Source organism: Corvus hawaiiensis, chromosome 2 (genome assembly GCF_020740725.1).
Source record: "Corvus hawaiiensis isolate bCorHaw1 chromosome 2, bCorHaw1.pri.cur, whole genome shotgun sequence".
NCBI lineage: Eukaryota > Metazoa > Chordata > Aves > Passeriformes > Corvidae > Corvus > Corvus hawaiiensis.
Genome location: NC_063214.1, coordinates 52405517 through 52419892, shown reverse-complemented (window position 1 = coordinate 52419892; position 14376 = coordinate 52405517). Strand labels below are relative to the sequence as shown.

Genomic DNA, 14376 nt, shown 5'->3' with positions numbered 1-14376 from the left:
TCTTGATTGATTCTATGATTATCCACTGCATCAATTTCATGCCGGCATCTCTTGCTCAACCGTGTTCTGCAGAAGCCAGCAGCTGTCAGAGCATGGTGTGCGCTACAGCTGAATGGATGATTCAGTACAATCCAGCCCCTCAGTTCTCACTCCCAGGGAGCATGAGGAGGAAAAGAAAAACCGAGTAGCTTTTTAGTCCACGCCAAATGAGCGGCAGATAGCCGGCCTGGGAAGCCCCTTTCTGCCCCGCGCAGGTAACCTCCACCTGCCTTGCGAGCTCGCTTGCGCACCCATCAGCCCCTCCCCCTCATCCCCCCCGCTACTAGCCCATCCCTGCACCACGTGGGGCTCTTCCCACGTGGAACAGCACCTCCCATTCATTGGGGCGGACCCGCGTAGGAGATCTAAAGCGGCAGCGGGGAGGTGGGGGTTGGCGCTGTGCTTCCTCGCCGCTTGCCCGAGCCCCCCGGCTGGGTGAGTCTGAGGCTGAGCGGGCGGGGGCCGTACGCGGCGCGTCCATCTTGCGGCGGGCGCAGCGTGCGCGTTCAGGGCCTGCTGTGGCCCCCGGGCGGTCCCCTCCGGGAGCTCTCCCGTCCCCTCGCCTGACCTCAGCCCGGGCTGCCGGGTCGGGTCGCAGCCGCTCTGCCGTCCCCACAATGCTGGCGGGAAGGGCCTTTCTTGGCGCTGCCGGAGCGAATGTCCCCAGGGAACTGCCAGGGATGGAGAGGGCCAGCGCGGAGCTGGGGAGCATGCATCCGTGTGTGCCTGCTCCCGAGCTAACCCTTTTTTTTTGCTTGTCTTCTCTGCGGCGCAGGGAACGTGCTGTGCTGGAGGTGAAGGCCCAGGTGCTAAGGAGAAGCCGTCCTTGACGGCCTTTCTATGTCCAGGGTAGCTCCCGAGAGACTGCCATGCTGTGCTTGGCTTCCTTCGTCAAACTGCAAAAGAGACTGAGAATTTACCAAAAATGCCAGTATCGACCATAGGGCTCATAGTGCTCGAGCCAGACCCGTACCCCAGGAGTTCCTGCAGTCTGCTGCTCCCGAACCAACTCCTGTGATCAGGACAGGGACTTGTCTCCATTTGGTTTGTCAGCGTTTTGCAGGCAGCTGTCCTGGCTGACAGGTGCCTCTCATCTTTTTTTGCATATGTATGTGTGAATGTGTGTGGCAGATGGGGTGGAGCAAGGGGAACTTACTAAAAATTATTAAGAGGAAATTTATATGCAGCTAAGGCTGGAGAGGAAGATTGAGACTACATATGGAATTGCTAGTTGGTTCTAGTGTCAGCTGCTAGAAACCTTAGTTTTGGAGCAAGGTGGTGTTTTTGTAGGTGCTGTATAGACTCAAGATAGAAAGGCAGTTGCAGCTCTAGAGAGGCTGCAGATACGGGCAGGAAAGCTGAGATGATAATGGTGCTGAAGGTTCATGAGTTAGCATGTTCCCTGTGGTCATTTGCAGCTGTTACTTTGTGCTCGAGCAACAACTTCAACGTGTAGTCCAACATCAGCAGAACTAGCAGTATCCTACCCTGCCTCCCTTTTCCCACCTCTGTGGACTCTGCTAAGCCATGGGGACAAGTGGTGAAGATGTGGTCACACATGGCAATGCCGGTGTCATGTGGGACCCTCTGCAGTGGGACAGCAATGCCTCTTGAAGCCCTTCAGTCACTCGCTGATGCTTGAGTGTCTGCTGTCTCCAAGTTAGAGGCAAATACAATGAAAACTTGGAAAGAACAGGTGCAAATTTACCTGTCAGGTACTCTGTGGACTTCTGTTACCTTCAGCAGCCAACTGACGTGTTTTTGGACAAGCTTTCCATCTAATGCAAAAGAGGAGGGACTGTGTAATGGCGCAGGCTCCATAGCTGCAAGTGCTGACCCTGGCACAAAGCAGGAGCAAGCTCATGCATTGCTACAAGTCTTGACATTTACTTAGCATTCAAGTATTTTGAGTATGTTGCATTTTGAACGATTTGACAGGGACAGACCTCGACTGTGCTCCATCACATGCGTTCTTTAGATGGTCACATTGGCTTCGAAATAAAGCCTTTTCTTGAGCAGGGGAACTAATGGGTGTTTAGTCCCCGACTTATGCCACTTTGGTGGTATTTGTAAAGTTTTGAGCCTTGCTGCTTGTAGGGCTGTGCTTAACAGTGAGGAGGTGTGTTCAGAAGGCACTTCTTTGTTGGAGTGGGCTGTAACAGAAGTCTGAGGCCTACTAGGCTTCTAATTCAAGCAGCTCAGTTGTGAGTGTGGGTGAGACGCAATATGCTCTTGACTCCTCCTGGAGTATATTCCTGCCATATTTTTTCTAAACGGAAGCAACTGACTCAGGGAAGAGGAAGCTAGTAACTCTTTAACCAGTTACTGGAGAAACCAGTTCCAAGGTGTACTGTTGAAAGATTTGTCACTCCCTCTTTTTTTTTTTTTTCCTTCTTTTTCCCCCTTTTTTTTTTTTTTTTCCTCCTTTTTCCTGTGTAATCTCTTGCCAGATGGCAGGTAACGTTCATTCTCATGGTGGTGGGCCTGAGCTCTGTGTCTCTGCTTTAAGTTGTGTGACACGGTAAATGGTGGGATTTGGTGATCTTGGAGTCCTTTTCCAACCTTAAGAGCATGAATCTGAGATGACAGGAGCAAGTGCCAATCTGCCTGGTGTTGAGCACAGTTGATGGCCTAGTGTATGTGAGTGGAAGGGAAAAAAGGAGTGGTGGGAAAAGAAGAAAAAGCAGCTGGGAAAGAAAAGAGGGAGAAATATGGTTCGAGTGAAGGAGGGCAGGGGTCTTATTGCAATTATTGCCTCTGCTACCTTTAGTTCACCCTTGCTCTAGCAAGCTCCTCAACCTTGAGGACAGGTTAATGAGACTTTGATATCCTTTCAGAAATGTCGCTTCCAATTGTATCCCAGCTCTAAGTGAGTAGAAAACAAAGTGGTAACTTTAATTATCTTCTCTTGACCCATATCTGTGATGCCAAAAGCATCGGTGTAGAGTGGGTCAGGAGGAAAAGAGTGTGAGTTACTTTGTCTGCAGATGTGCTGGGTAGATGCTGGCTTGATCCTGGTGACAGAGGCATATGTGGATGCGACACAGCCCCTTTGCCTCTCCTGAAGGGTGAGCTAAGAAGTCCTGTTGACTTAACACTGTATGTGAAGAAACTGGTGCTACTGACCATCAGCACTGTGAGGCTGTGTGGTGTGGAGAGCTATTTTAGTGCTTCAGGCAGAGCTGGTTGGGGTCAGCTGTGTCAATACTGACCCATAGTTAGTAACCCAGGGTGGGTGCTCTGTCTGTTTGGCAGTATCCTAGGGGTTTTTTCATTACCTGTTATAGCCCCATCCTTCATCATCCCAGGGTCAAAATCATTGAAAATCGGTCATGTGCTGAATGGTGTTGAAGGTGGCATTCATCTGGGTATATGTACTCATCCATGTCCAAGGTGTTCAGCCAAGGGAGGGATGGACATTCCTGGGCGTGATTCACCTCAGCCCAGTACACTTAAATAAATGAGTTGTGACCTGACGTGCTCATGTACTCATCTGCTTTCCACTGAGTATAAAAGAAGGCATGAATGGTCTAAGTGTTTATCTCAAGAAACTTTTGAGGTTCTTGGAAACCCCAAGGACTTTGGAAAAAGTTATGACAGTTCTGCCATAAGGGTGGGATTGTTTTGGTACTTGGGCACTTCCTCCTTAGTGCAGTTGTTGCAACGTTACTGGCTACTAAAACCTACTGGAAACAAAAAAAGAAAAAAAAAAAAAGAAAAAGGGAAAGAAAAAGGCATAACTGAGTCTGATGGTCAAACAAAACATGAGGGCTATCACTTGCCATATGACGGGCCCACTTGTTGCAGGACTCTTGACTATTGCCTGTGGTTCCTGGGCAGTTTGGGGGTATCAGGAATCAGGAGCTGGGGCTCCCACCTTCCTGTTGTGGTTTGTAGAAATCTAATGCCTCTTGCCCTGGCAGCACTGGCTGGAGCCGCCTGCCCTCGATGGTGAGTCGGCAGCTGCTGCCGTTGCCAGGGTCCCTGATGCTGCCGGAGATCACCAAGGTGGTGGATCATAAATCCTGTGAATGGTATCAGAAGTGCCTGACTTCAGAGTTTCCAAAATAGAATACTGTGAGATGTTTGGTTCTAGGTATAATTTTTCAGTTTCTGTTTGGTTTTGTTTTTGGTCTTGTTGTTTTTGTTTTTTCCTATTCAAGTGAAAAGCAGTTCAGAAAACATTATTTCACAGCAACACAGGATCCCTCCTTCAATTTTTCTGTAAATCATACCAGTTCCTTAGTGCCTTCTGTGCCATGTCTTGACCCTTTTTCTGAGAGATCCATGTGATTGCTATATTGTCGGAAACATTAAATTTATTAGTCTACTTAATGGTAGTGTTTAGCATCATATTTTCTTACATTCTTCTTTCTCCTGCCCCTTTCTGAGATGAGGAGTAACTCTTGGGTTCCTTTTCACAAGATTAGCAGTGAAATATCTTAGCAGGCTTTCCTGAGCTGTACAAATTTCCCAATTCACTTTTGCCTTATTTTCTGCATCCTTGTAATTCATTTGTATCTTTCCTTGTAGATCTTAGTGGCCCATTTAATTTTTTAATTACAAGGATGAGGATTTCACTTAATATATTGCTTTTGAGGACTTGCTTTTAATTACGACCCTTATTTACTGAGCAAGCTATGTTTTATTGAAATTTAGTGCCTTTTTGAGTCATCCATTGCACAAAGTTTATTATAAGCCAATGTGGAGTTTAAAAACGTATAATGTCAATGAGCTTTTTGTTTAACTAGGGTTTATCCCCAGTTTTGATTCAGGTAAGCAGTTTAAAATGCCCCATACCAGATAATTTACTTATTCCTGAAACACATTCTGTCAAAGAGAAAGTGTGTGCCATGATTCACGTGGATGTGTGTGGACCTGACTGCAAGAGATTACCAGGTATTTTAATACGACTGAGAAGAATGAGCTGTAGTGTGCATGCACATTGTCTGTGGCTGCAGTTGTGCCTACTGAAGAGTTTGCTGCTGGCAGCTGCTCACTGGCATCCCAGCTGCAGAGGCGATTGCTGCTTCAGTTTTCTGCCGGATACATCTAGGAGAGCTCTCTTCAGATTTTTGTCACCTCAAGTGAGGCTGGGAAGCACAGGCTGCTTCACTGGTAGGTCTTTGCTAACATGAGTTAGCAGCTAGGTTATATCATTGAAGTTTCAGCTGGCAAAGCAAATAGTATGGTGTTTCTCTAGAAAATATTTGTAACTCTGGTTAGCAGTATTTGAGTGAAGTGGTCTGGGATGCTGCACAGAGAGCTCAGCCCACAGAGCAGTGAGGATGATGTCTGGGAGGTGAAAGGCAATGGTGGTATCAGGCATGTGGGTACATTTACGGCTGCAGATGATGCACTTGGAGCTGTAAGGAAACAAGTCTGCACTGGTAACTGTACTGTTCTATGTGTTGGCAGTGGGCCACGTTGGTTCGGTGGCTTGATTAAACCAAAGGTGAGTTTGCCTTGAGTTTGGTGGGTATTTGTACGTTGTGGTGTAGTGCCACTTTTTGTTGCTATAAAAGAGATGCCATGCAAAATCCCTTTTTAATTTTATGGGTAAAGCATTCTGACACCAGGGCTTGGGAGAACATGCTTCCAAAGAATCTGCTGCCTCAAACTGTTTACTGTGAAATCTGGAGTCAGTAAGCCAAACCAATCCTGGAAAATAAGAAAGGAAGGGGGGGAAAAAAAAGTACAAGCTTCAAACCATAGCAAAATCAGTCCATTGTTAATGCTAGTCATAGCTTCATTTGGGAATGCTGATGTAGGAGGTTTATTGGGATAGCTATGCAGCAGGAGTAAATGCACTGTACAAGAAATTACTGTGATTTGATAAATGAACTGTTTCCTTAAGCTGAACAGTAGCTTGCTTTTGTCAGGTGACAAATTCTTAAACTATTGGAAAAATGCATTGTTGAATTTTTAGAACTAGGTTGTTTTGTTGAAGTAACTCTTTTATAAAGCAGTTTCAGTTAACAAACTAAATAATGTGTTGTATCTTTAGAAAATATTCCAGAAGGGATTAGTTATCTCAGGTAACCAGAATATAGTCTTTTATCATTAGGTTGCTGATGAAATTTTCCTTGGGGTTGCACACTGCCTGACAGCTGGTTGATGACCCATGTGAGATACTGCCCAAGCAAAGGATGCTGCTGCATGCCACTTTGTTCTTCTCCCTCCAAAAAGTTCACAAAACAGGGTGACCTGTAACATATGTGATTTGAAGACTCTTACTCTTTGTCTCAGGTTGCAGGGACGGGCTGGTTTATATGCTTATAGCTTCCAAAAGCTGAGAGGAGGCCATTGAGAAGAATACAGCACTTGGCTGATCTAGGTTTGAAGTGCAGAAGTGCTGTACCATTGTATGTCTGTCTGTGCTGAGTACAGGTACATTAGACACGACCTAATGTCTGGCTGTGCAGTTGGCTGGAAAAAAGGAGCAAAATGTTCTGGCACTGCGAGCAAAATGAAGGCGCTGGATAGATGGATTAGGGTGGAGGTGCTACATCTTGGAGGAGAAAAACAATAGGTGTTTGTTGGGATTTTGGAAGTGAGAACTTCTGTGAGATGGGAACAGAAATTTGGCTTCTAGCAGCTTTATAGTTCAGGAAAAGTACCAACACAAGCAATACAGTGAAAAGTGTAACAGCTAAGTAACTGGAGAAGAGCAGAAGCAAAATGTTTATGCTTTGCTCTGGAAGCTCTAGGATCAGTGCTTGGACAGTCCTGAAATCCAAGTGTTTCTCCAGAAAACACTATTATTTTTGAGGAAAGCAAATGTAAGGAGGAGTTGTTGCTCTTTTGAGAGAAGTGCATGTCTGAGTTGTTAAAACCCCTAAGACTATTCAGAGACTTTCACATCCTTTTATTAACTGTCCACAGAAAGACCTGTCAAAATTCATTGAGGTGTTTTTTCCTTCAGCTGGGTCCACGTGCAGTCCCTGTCTTGAGCATTAGTCTGGTGGAGTTTTTGTAGATGTTTGCTAGAGCCCTGCAGTAGCTAGGGAAACCAAGTAACTCTGGAGGGCCATAGCTCCCATCTCTCCTCCAAGGGGTAAGTTTATGCCTGGAGGTGCCTGTCTTAGCCTGCTGGTTACAGAGGGGGGTGAGATGATGCCCTAAGTCCCTGTGTCTGCTCTGGAGCAGGCTGAAGCTAATCAAGAGGAATCCTGCCCCTCATAACCTGGTTGGCATGTGAAGAAACACAAGGATGACCCCCAAAGAAACTTGTATCAGTGATGAAACCACACTGCTGTACTTTGGCTGCTCCAGATAAATGGTCACAGATGTTAGAGAACTTTTGAACCTGTTTTTTCCTTCAAAGGAAATACCTGGAGAGCAGAACAGCATGGTGTAGAGCACCATCAAAAACACAACAGCAGTGCTTTGCTTTTCATGCTCCTGTTCAGACCCTTGGGGTGAAAATGGTAATTACCATTTGTTTCACTTACCTTGCTTTAAACCCACCTATTTTCTTTTGCAAGTCCCAGCTGAGTGGAGCTAAGCAGAATATTTACAGCCAGTTTGTTTCCTTCTTGCTGTCACTTAAAGCACCTTGCAGCAGCAGAACTTATTATACTTCAAAGTTTCTTGTTCTAGGTAAGTGACATGGGGACAGACATCGCTGTACATGTTCTGAGAGGTGTTGCATTATGCATTTCACCATACTTCTCCTAGACTGTCATATCTAGGTCTCTCTGTGTATTCCCCCAGTCCCATAAACATAATTAGGAATGATTTCCTTTGATGCCAGAATGATGATGTGGAAAAATATAATAATGTTATAAAAAGTTAGACTGGATGATATTAGTAATTTTTCTGCCAATAAAAAGAGCACACTTACTCCAAACACTGTATTTTGTTGATAGGGACACAATTATTTTTAAGGAGAGCAGTGTAACTTCCCTTGACAGGACTGCGTGCTGCGTGGCTTCACTTCTCTGTCACTGGATTGCAGGAGCATTTTTTGGAGCAGACCAGGCTTCTGCATGAAGAGTAGGGAGGTGCAGGTGGCTATTATTTATTTCAATAAATTCAGAAATCTGAGTAAGATTTTAGCCTACAGATTAGATAACTACAACGCTGATGGGGTTGAATAAAAAGTAGATGACACATCTGGTTTTTTGCTCACAGGAGTGAATTACTTCTGTAAGATGACTTGTGCTTCCAAGGGAGCCAGAACTAGCTCTCTTCATGGAGAGATGTGGGTTGTAAGACCTGGCTTTCTGCCACACAGATGGCAAAATAAACTGTTAAGAGTGGCTATACAGTAATGCTTCTCCTTGTGCAAACCAGGGGGCTGAATCTGCAGTGTATTTTGCAGTGACCTCATGGCTAGGCTCAGGCCAAGTCTGTCAACTTTTTGCATTTCTTACCTCCTGGTATTTCTGCATTGTCCCTGCTCCTTCAATGATCACATGCAGCAGCTTTCTGCTCAAATCCCTCTTGGGGCTGCCCAGTGTGGAGTCCTGTGTTGAGGTGGTGCAGGATCCCTCTGCATGGCATTGTCAGCAGTGAGATCTGAAATGTGTGGCTTGTGGTCTGGCTCACAGTTTGGCTGGTCAGTGTCATCTTTGCTTTTTGAGGGAAAAAAGCCCGTTAAAATCCCACAAACTTCAGCAAGTCTTGCTCTCATCCGACACAGGAGTGGTAAGCCTTTTGTTATAGTTTTGATAGACGTTCTGAGATAAATATGAATTGGGCTGTGTTTGGATGCCTCTTCTCCCCAGTTCTTCCCCATCAGCAGCCTTGAATGTTTGGATTAGGTGGAGGCAAAACTCTTCTTAAACAACAGCTCTCCTGTCCCAGAGCAGGAGAGAGCTGAATGGTGAACTTGTGCCTAAGAAAAGAGTATTTACCCAAAGCAAAAATCCTCCACACCTTCCTCACTGTGAAATTTAATTCCACATCAGTGTTTTAGCTCTTTTCTGATGAGATTTATTTAAGTAGAATATATCAAAACTAGGTTCTGATATCTGTGTGTGAAAATAGGAATGTTTGGTTACCCCACTGACATACTAATCAAACATCATGCTTGTATGATTTGCCATGCTCTGTACTTACTTTGGACTTAAATGCCTAAAACAGATGCAGTTTTCTGAGGCATTTTGTTGTAAACCCATCACTTTAGGAGCTGTGAAGTCTTTGCAGTGATGGCTTGTAGGATAATTTGCAAAACACTTCTGAGACTGAATTTTTTTCCATATAGCCCCATGCTTTATCTCCTTTGCTCCACCTCCTTGCACCATCTTCCACTCTCATTTTTCTGTGGGTGTATGTCTAGGCTACACTGATGTAGGCATATCCTGTAGTCCTGGCAGCCAGGCTCTGCGACTGACCTGCACAACCAATTCCCATCACAAAATGACGGTCCCTGGTGAGGCTCATGTCATGGACTGGCAGAGAAAGGGAGTCATTTACTGCCCAATAAGTTGGAACATTGCCATATCCCAGTTACAGTGGGGATGTGGCCACACCATTGATGCTCAGAATGCTTCTCTGCCTTGGATTGGGCTACCCAGACTGCCTCATTTAGGGCTTCCTCGTGTGGGAGCTTCTCATGCTGTTCAAGGCAGCTGAGGCATCAGTGGCCCATCCAAGTCGTGCACTTGTTGTTTCCTTCAGCACTGAGCGACCCTGGTCAGTGGGGTGTGTCTGGTCAATGGGCAGTACTAGTTGGATCAGATGGTAGGATTCAGTCATTGCTGAATCATTCCAGTATGCATCAGGGCACTGTCTCTCAGGGGAAGGCTTTTCTGAAGAATTTTACAGTGGGAATTACTTGGAAGAGCCACCCCTGAAACTGCAGATGTGCAGCAGCCTCTCTGCTGCAGGAGAGGATGTGTCTGCACACATCAGCCAAGGGGTATGAAGTGCTTGTCTGTGCCTGCAATGATGAGCATGTGGTGCTTGGAAGGAGCTGATCCCTCCCCAGCCCTTGAATCATGTCTGGAATGTGGGAATACTGAATCTAAAAGCAAACATTTTAGCTCCTTTCACAGTCAGCTTCTCTTCCGTATGGTGCAAATCATACTTGCAAAATGCTTTAGTATTAGGTCTGTAGTCATGCAAGTGCCCTCAGAAGGTCGTAATATATTTTTTAATTCAGCTTGTGTGTTCATTTAGAAACTAACTTTGGTTTCTTCAGAAAATGGAAGTTTTTCTTAATTCTTCCACTGTGTTGAGTCACTCTCCAACAGCCACACCAGGGTGCAGGGCTGATAGATCTCACTTGGAATGCTGCATGGGGCAAGCCCTTGAATGGCCTGCAAATCAGTGGAAAAACTAAATTAACAAAAATGAATTCTAATTGCTTTGTTTTGATTGCAGAAGCCTAAAGGAGTGATGTAGCATAATTTGAATTTTCATAGAGTTCTAGAATGGTTTGGTTTGGAAGAAACCTTTGAAGCTCCATGCAGTCCAATCCACCTGCCATGGGGTTACTCAAAGCCCCATCCATCCTGACTCTGAATGCTTAATTTGCATACACGGTTACCCAGGGAGAACAAAACCTTTCTCAGAAGCCTGCAACCACCTTGGCATAAGGCACAGGGAGCCCCATGACTTGACCACTTAAAATTTCTGTTCCACTTCCTCCCTGAACGAGTGTGGGTCCAGCACACGCTGTGTTCTGCCTTGTGTGAGCAGTTCTTTTGAGGTTTGTTACGGAGTGTTTCCTTTGAAAAAGCTCTTCAAACACTTCCACCTCATTCACAAAAACAACTCCTGCTTTCCCAGTAAAGGGACCTTTTGCTTCAATTCAGTACTCTTTTTGGTAATGGAGGAAGTTTTTATTGAGACAGCGTTTTGTTAATTGGGACAGTTTTTTAATTGGTGCAGCAGTGCTGGGAGTGTGCCTGTTCAAGAAACATCTGACCTGCAGACATGCTGATCCATAGGAGTGGCCACAGGTCCATAATCCAGCCCATCACTCAGGCAGGATGCTCATGGCTTGCTTGGCAAGGGTGACCAGGGTCTGCTGCTGCCTCATGGCCCTGCCTCCAGCTGGAGCTGCCACTGCTCACCATGACCTACCTGCTGGCCTCCATCTGCTCCCCACTGCTCAGGGACATAGCAAAATCCAATTATTTATACCCACTTTGATCTGCTTGTTTTCTGCACCTGAAAATCTCAATTCAGCTGTGCCCTTCGTCCTGGTGAAATAACAGTGTTTGGGGAAGCCTTCTCCTTCCTTTCTTCTGTCAGTACGATTAGATGTGTCCCATGTCTGTGCAGGATACTTTTTGTTCTGCATGAAGGTTGGGGCTCTTAATGTTTTGTTTGTTTCTCCACTATTGTTTTAATAACAAACCAACTTCTGTTGCTGTCTAACTTACTTCCTTATCCCCTAAGGACATTTCCCACCTTCTTCCGAGCAATGTTGTCCAAGGACCACAACTGCTGTATGCTGAATGACACGACCAGGACTTTTGGCTAAGCAAAGATCTGTCTTCATTTTATCTGGGTTTAAGGAAATAGAAGCTCACTTATTAAATATTATTTCCCAGAGCATTAATTTTTTTCTGCTCAATACCAAGGCTGAGTCCCTGGCAGATTATGGGCGATGGGTTGTTTCAGGTGAATTCCTGCCAGCGTGTCTCAGGCTTTCATTTGGGAAGTTTAATTATCAGTGGAGATCCCCTTTGGTGTTATGATCAATTGAGGGAGTTAAATCAAGCAATTTTCTTGCAAGGTGTAATTTGAAGTCATGCTGAGGAACTATTTGACGAGACTGTACTAGAGCTGGTGGGAGACTTTTCAGTTAGATGCTTTTTCATCAGAAAATAGTGCTTCATGTAATTAGAGAAGTGTGATGCCCTTTATTGGCTAGGCAGGAAGACATTTCCTTAACTTTTTATCTCTGAGGAGCTGTGGATGGCAAATGTGGTGCTGTCCTCCTCAAAACATCTGGGTGCTGTTTTGAGCTGATAGTATCCTCACCAGCTGAAATTTGAGGTGTGGGCTAAAAGGGCTGAGGGCACTGAAGACACCTTTCACTGGATGGTGCTTCTCAGATGGGAATCCATCCTGGAAAGTGTCACATCCCTCTCCTCTGCCCTGGCTGCTATCTGTGGTAGCTTGCCATCTGGTCAGCTCTAGTCACAGTGTTGAGTTTGTTTCAGTGGTGCTGTTTTCAGCATGATCGCCCAGGTGGTTATTCTGGTACAGCTGTGGGATGATAGGCAGTAGTCTGGGGAGAGGAAGATCTGGTTTAATGATTTAACCCTGCCAAAACAAACATGTCTGGCTGCACCTGAGTTTTCCCTGCTTTGAGGCAGGGTGCACTGTATCTAGTGTGAGTCTAAAAGGTATTTCTCTAACCTGTTTTTGCAACACTTGGGTGGTGGTGATCTTGTATTGAATCCTATCCCAACCTTTCATTGTGCCTGCAGTTGGAAAGTGATTGTAACATCAAATTCCCCACTGCAAATTAAGCATTGTATGGTGAGTGTTTCTGCAGTAGGGGAATTAATGCCTATCCAACCTTTTCCCTGGTGAATGGCTTACTGTGTTGCCACATTTGTTGATAATCACAGCTGGAGCTTTGTGCAGAAGAAAGGGCATCACAATTTCCATTTTGGAGACTTTGAAGCTTGAATTCTGAGTGTTTGAAGTACTCTGCTCATGACTTCCACAGCAGGAACCTTCCTCCTTTATTTTGGTCAAAAATGACTGTTCATTTCAAAATGGATTTTGTGTATCGTCACAGATAACCCAAATCAACTTTTCTGCAGATACTGAGAAAAAACACTGAAGTTTGCCTGCTTTGAAATTTTGGGGAAGTTGAGAATTCCTCTCTGAACTTGTGGAAAGGGATGGTCTTTGCCATCTTGGAAGTTGTCCTGGGATGAGAGGATTTTCTGACCTTGGTACAGTCAGAGCCGTGACAATTTGGAAAGCAGGTGGGTGAGCTGCAGCACCCTGATGTTCTCCCAAGGCAGTAATTGAGCACCTTCTTCATGTCCAATGGGGCTTGGTGGTCACCTTTCAGTAATTGATTACTGGTAAGTGGGTGGTATAGGGATTATAGAGAGCACCTCACTGCCCCTTTTCCAATGGAATAAATCCTCTAGGTTTATGAGACACCTGGAGAGGAGTGAGCAATGCTACTTTGAAAATGTTCCTAATACTCAGGAGTCTGAGGAACAGAAACCTGCAGCATGCCCAGCCATCTGTGACATTGGGCTGGTCTCCCAGCACCATCTCCCTCCTGGTGTTAAAGGATCTGCTCAACAAAGGAGAGTAATATGATCCCCTTCAGACAGGCAGTGTGCCTTTAAGCAGGTGAGTAAGATTGGGTTTTGTGTACAAGGCGCACCCACACCTGTGTGTGCCCGTGTCTTTGTTTAATGTGTCATTTATATTTAAGTGCATGGCTCCCTTCCTTTGAGTAGTGAATGCTTTGCTAGTGGCTGATCTTGATTTTTAATGACAAAATTGGTAAAGAATATAACATTAATGTCCATATATGTATATATATATACATACACTCTGATGTAATCTAGATTAATGTATATTGAGATATATGCATATGTTTGCACACATATGAAAAAGAAGAAAAATAAAATTATGATAATCAAGAAGGGAACAATTTAACAGCACATAGACAATACCTTCCTTTTCTGGTTAAAATACTTCAGCAGGACAACATCTCTTCATGCACAATGAAACAAATGCAAAGAATTGCAGCTACTCTGGTGGCTTTTGGCTTGGACTCCTTGCCATTGCTGCTGCTATAGTGAGATAACTTCCAGCTTTGCATAATGCTTGGTCATGCCTTTGCTTTCACTGCTGTCTTTGCTGCTGGCTGCATCTGCAAATGGCTACAGTCAAAGTCTCTGAGTTGGTCCTCAGCACTTGTCCCAAGCACGTCTTCTCTAAACTGCCTGCCTTCTCCAGCACACCTGATAAGGGGACAGCCAGATGAAACTTAGGGTCTAATGCCACATCCTTTGCTTCTGCTTCTGAAAGTCTAGAGATAGGCGCTCAAATATCTGTTGCAAAAGCTCAGCATCTTCTGCAGCCATCTTTTCTCTACGCTGTTGCTTGTTGCAGAGTAACATAAAACATTGGAGATTTTCATGGCAAGACATTTTGGAAGGACATATCTGACGCAATTCCTGCTTTATACTGGAATGGATGACACCCAGGACTGATGTGCCTTGGTGACTTTGTTTCCTGAATGATGCTTTAGAAAACATTCAGGAGTTCTAGTTGGTCACTTACATTATGACCATTTGCATTTAGGAGTCTGCAGTTGAATCTGACACCCCAAAAATACTTGTAATGCTAACAGCAGTAGTAGGAATTGATGTTTTCCACCTCTTTTCCTGT

At 45.0% G+C, this 14376-nt stretch overlaps 1 protein-coding gene across 3 annotated transcripts in view; it reads left to right on the top strand.

The window, feature by feature from the left end:
• The first annotated feature begins 361 nt into the window (after positions 1 to 361).
• The window catches only part of SLC7A1 (solute carrier family 7 member 1), a 40460-nt gene continuing 26445 nt past the window's right edge, over positions 362 to 14376 (top strand). The window contains exons 1-3 of one of the 3 annotated variants that reach the window (XM_048294990.1): positions 458 to 474; positions 12777 to 12944; positions 13116 to 13326. The gene's annotated coding sequence lies outside the window, so the exon portion shown is untranslated. Of the gene's footprint in view, positions 475 to 12776; positions 13327 to 14376 lie in introns of all 3 variants that reach the window. The other 2 variants (XM_048294989.1, XM_048294994.1) reach the window with 2 other exon arrangements.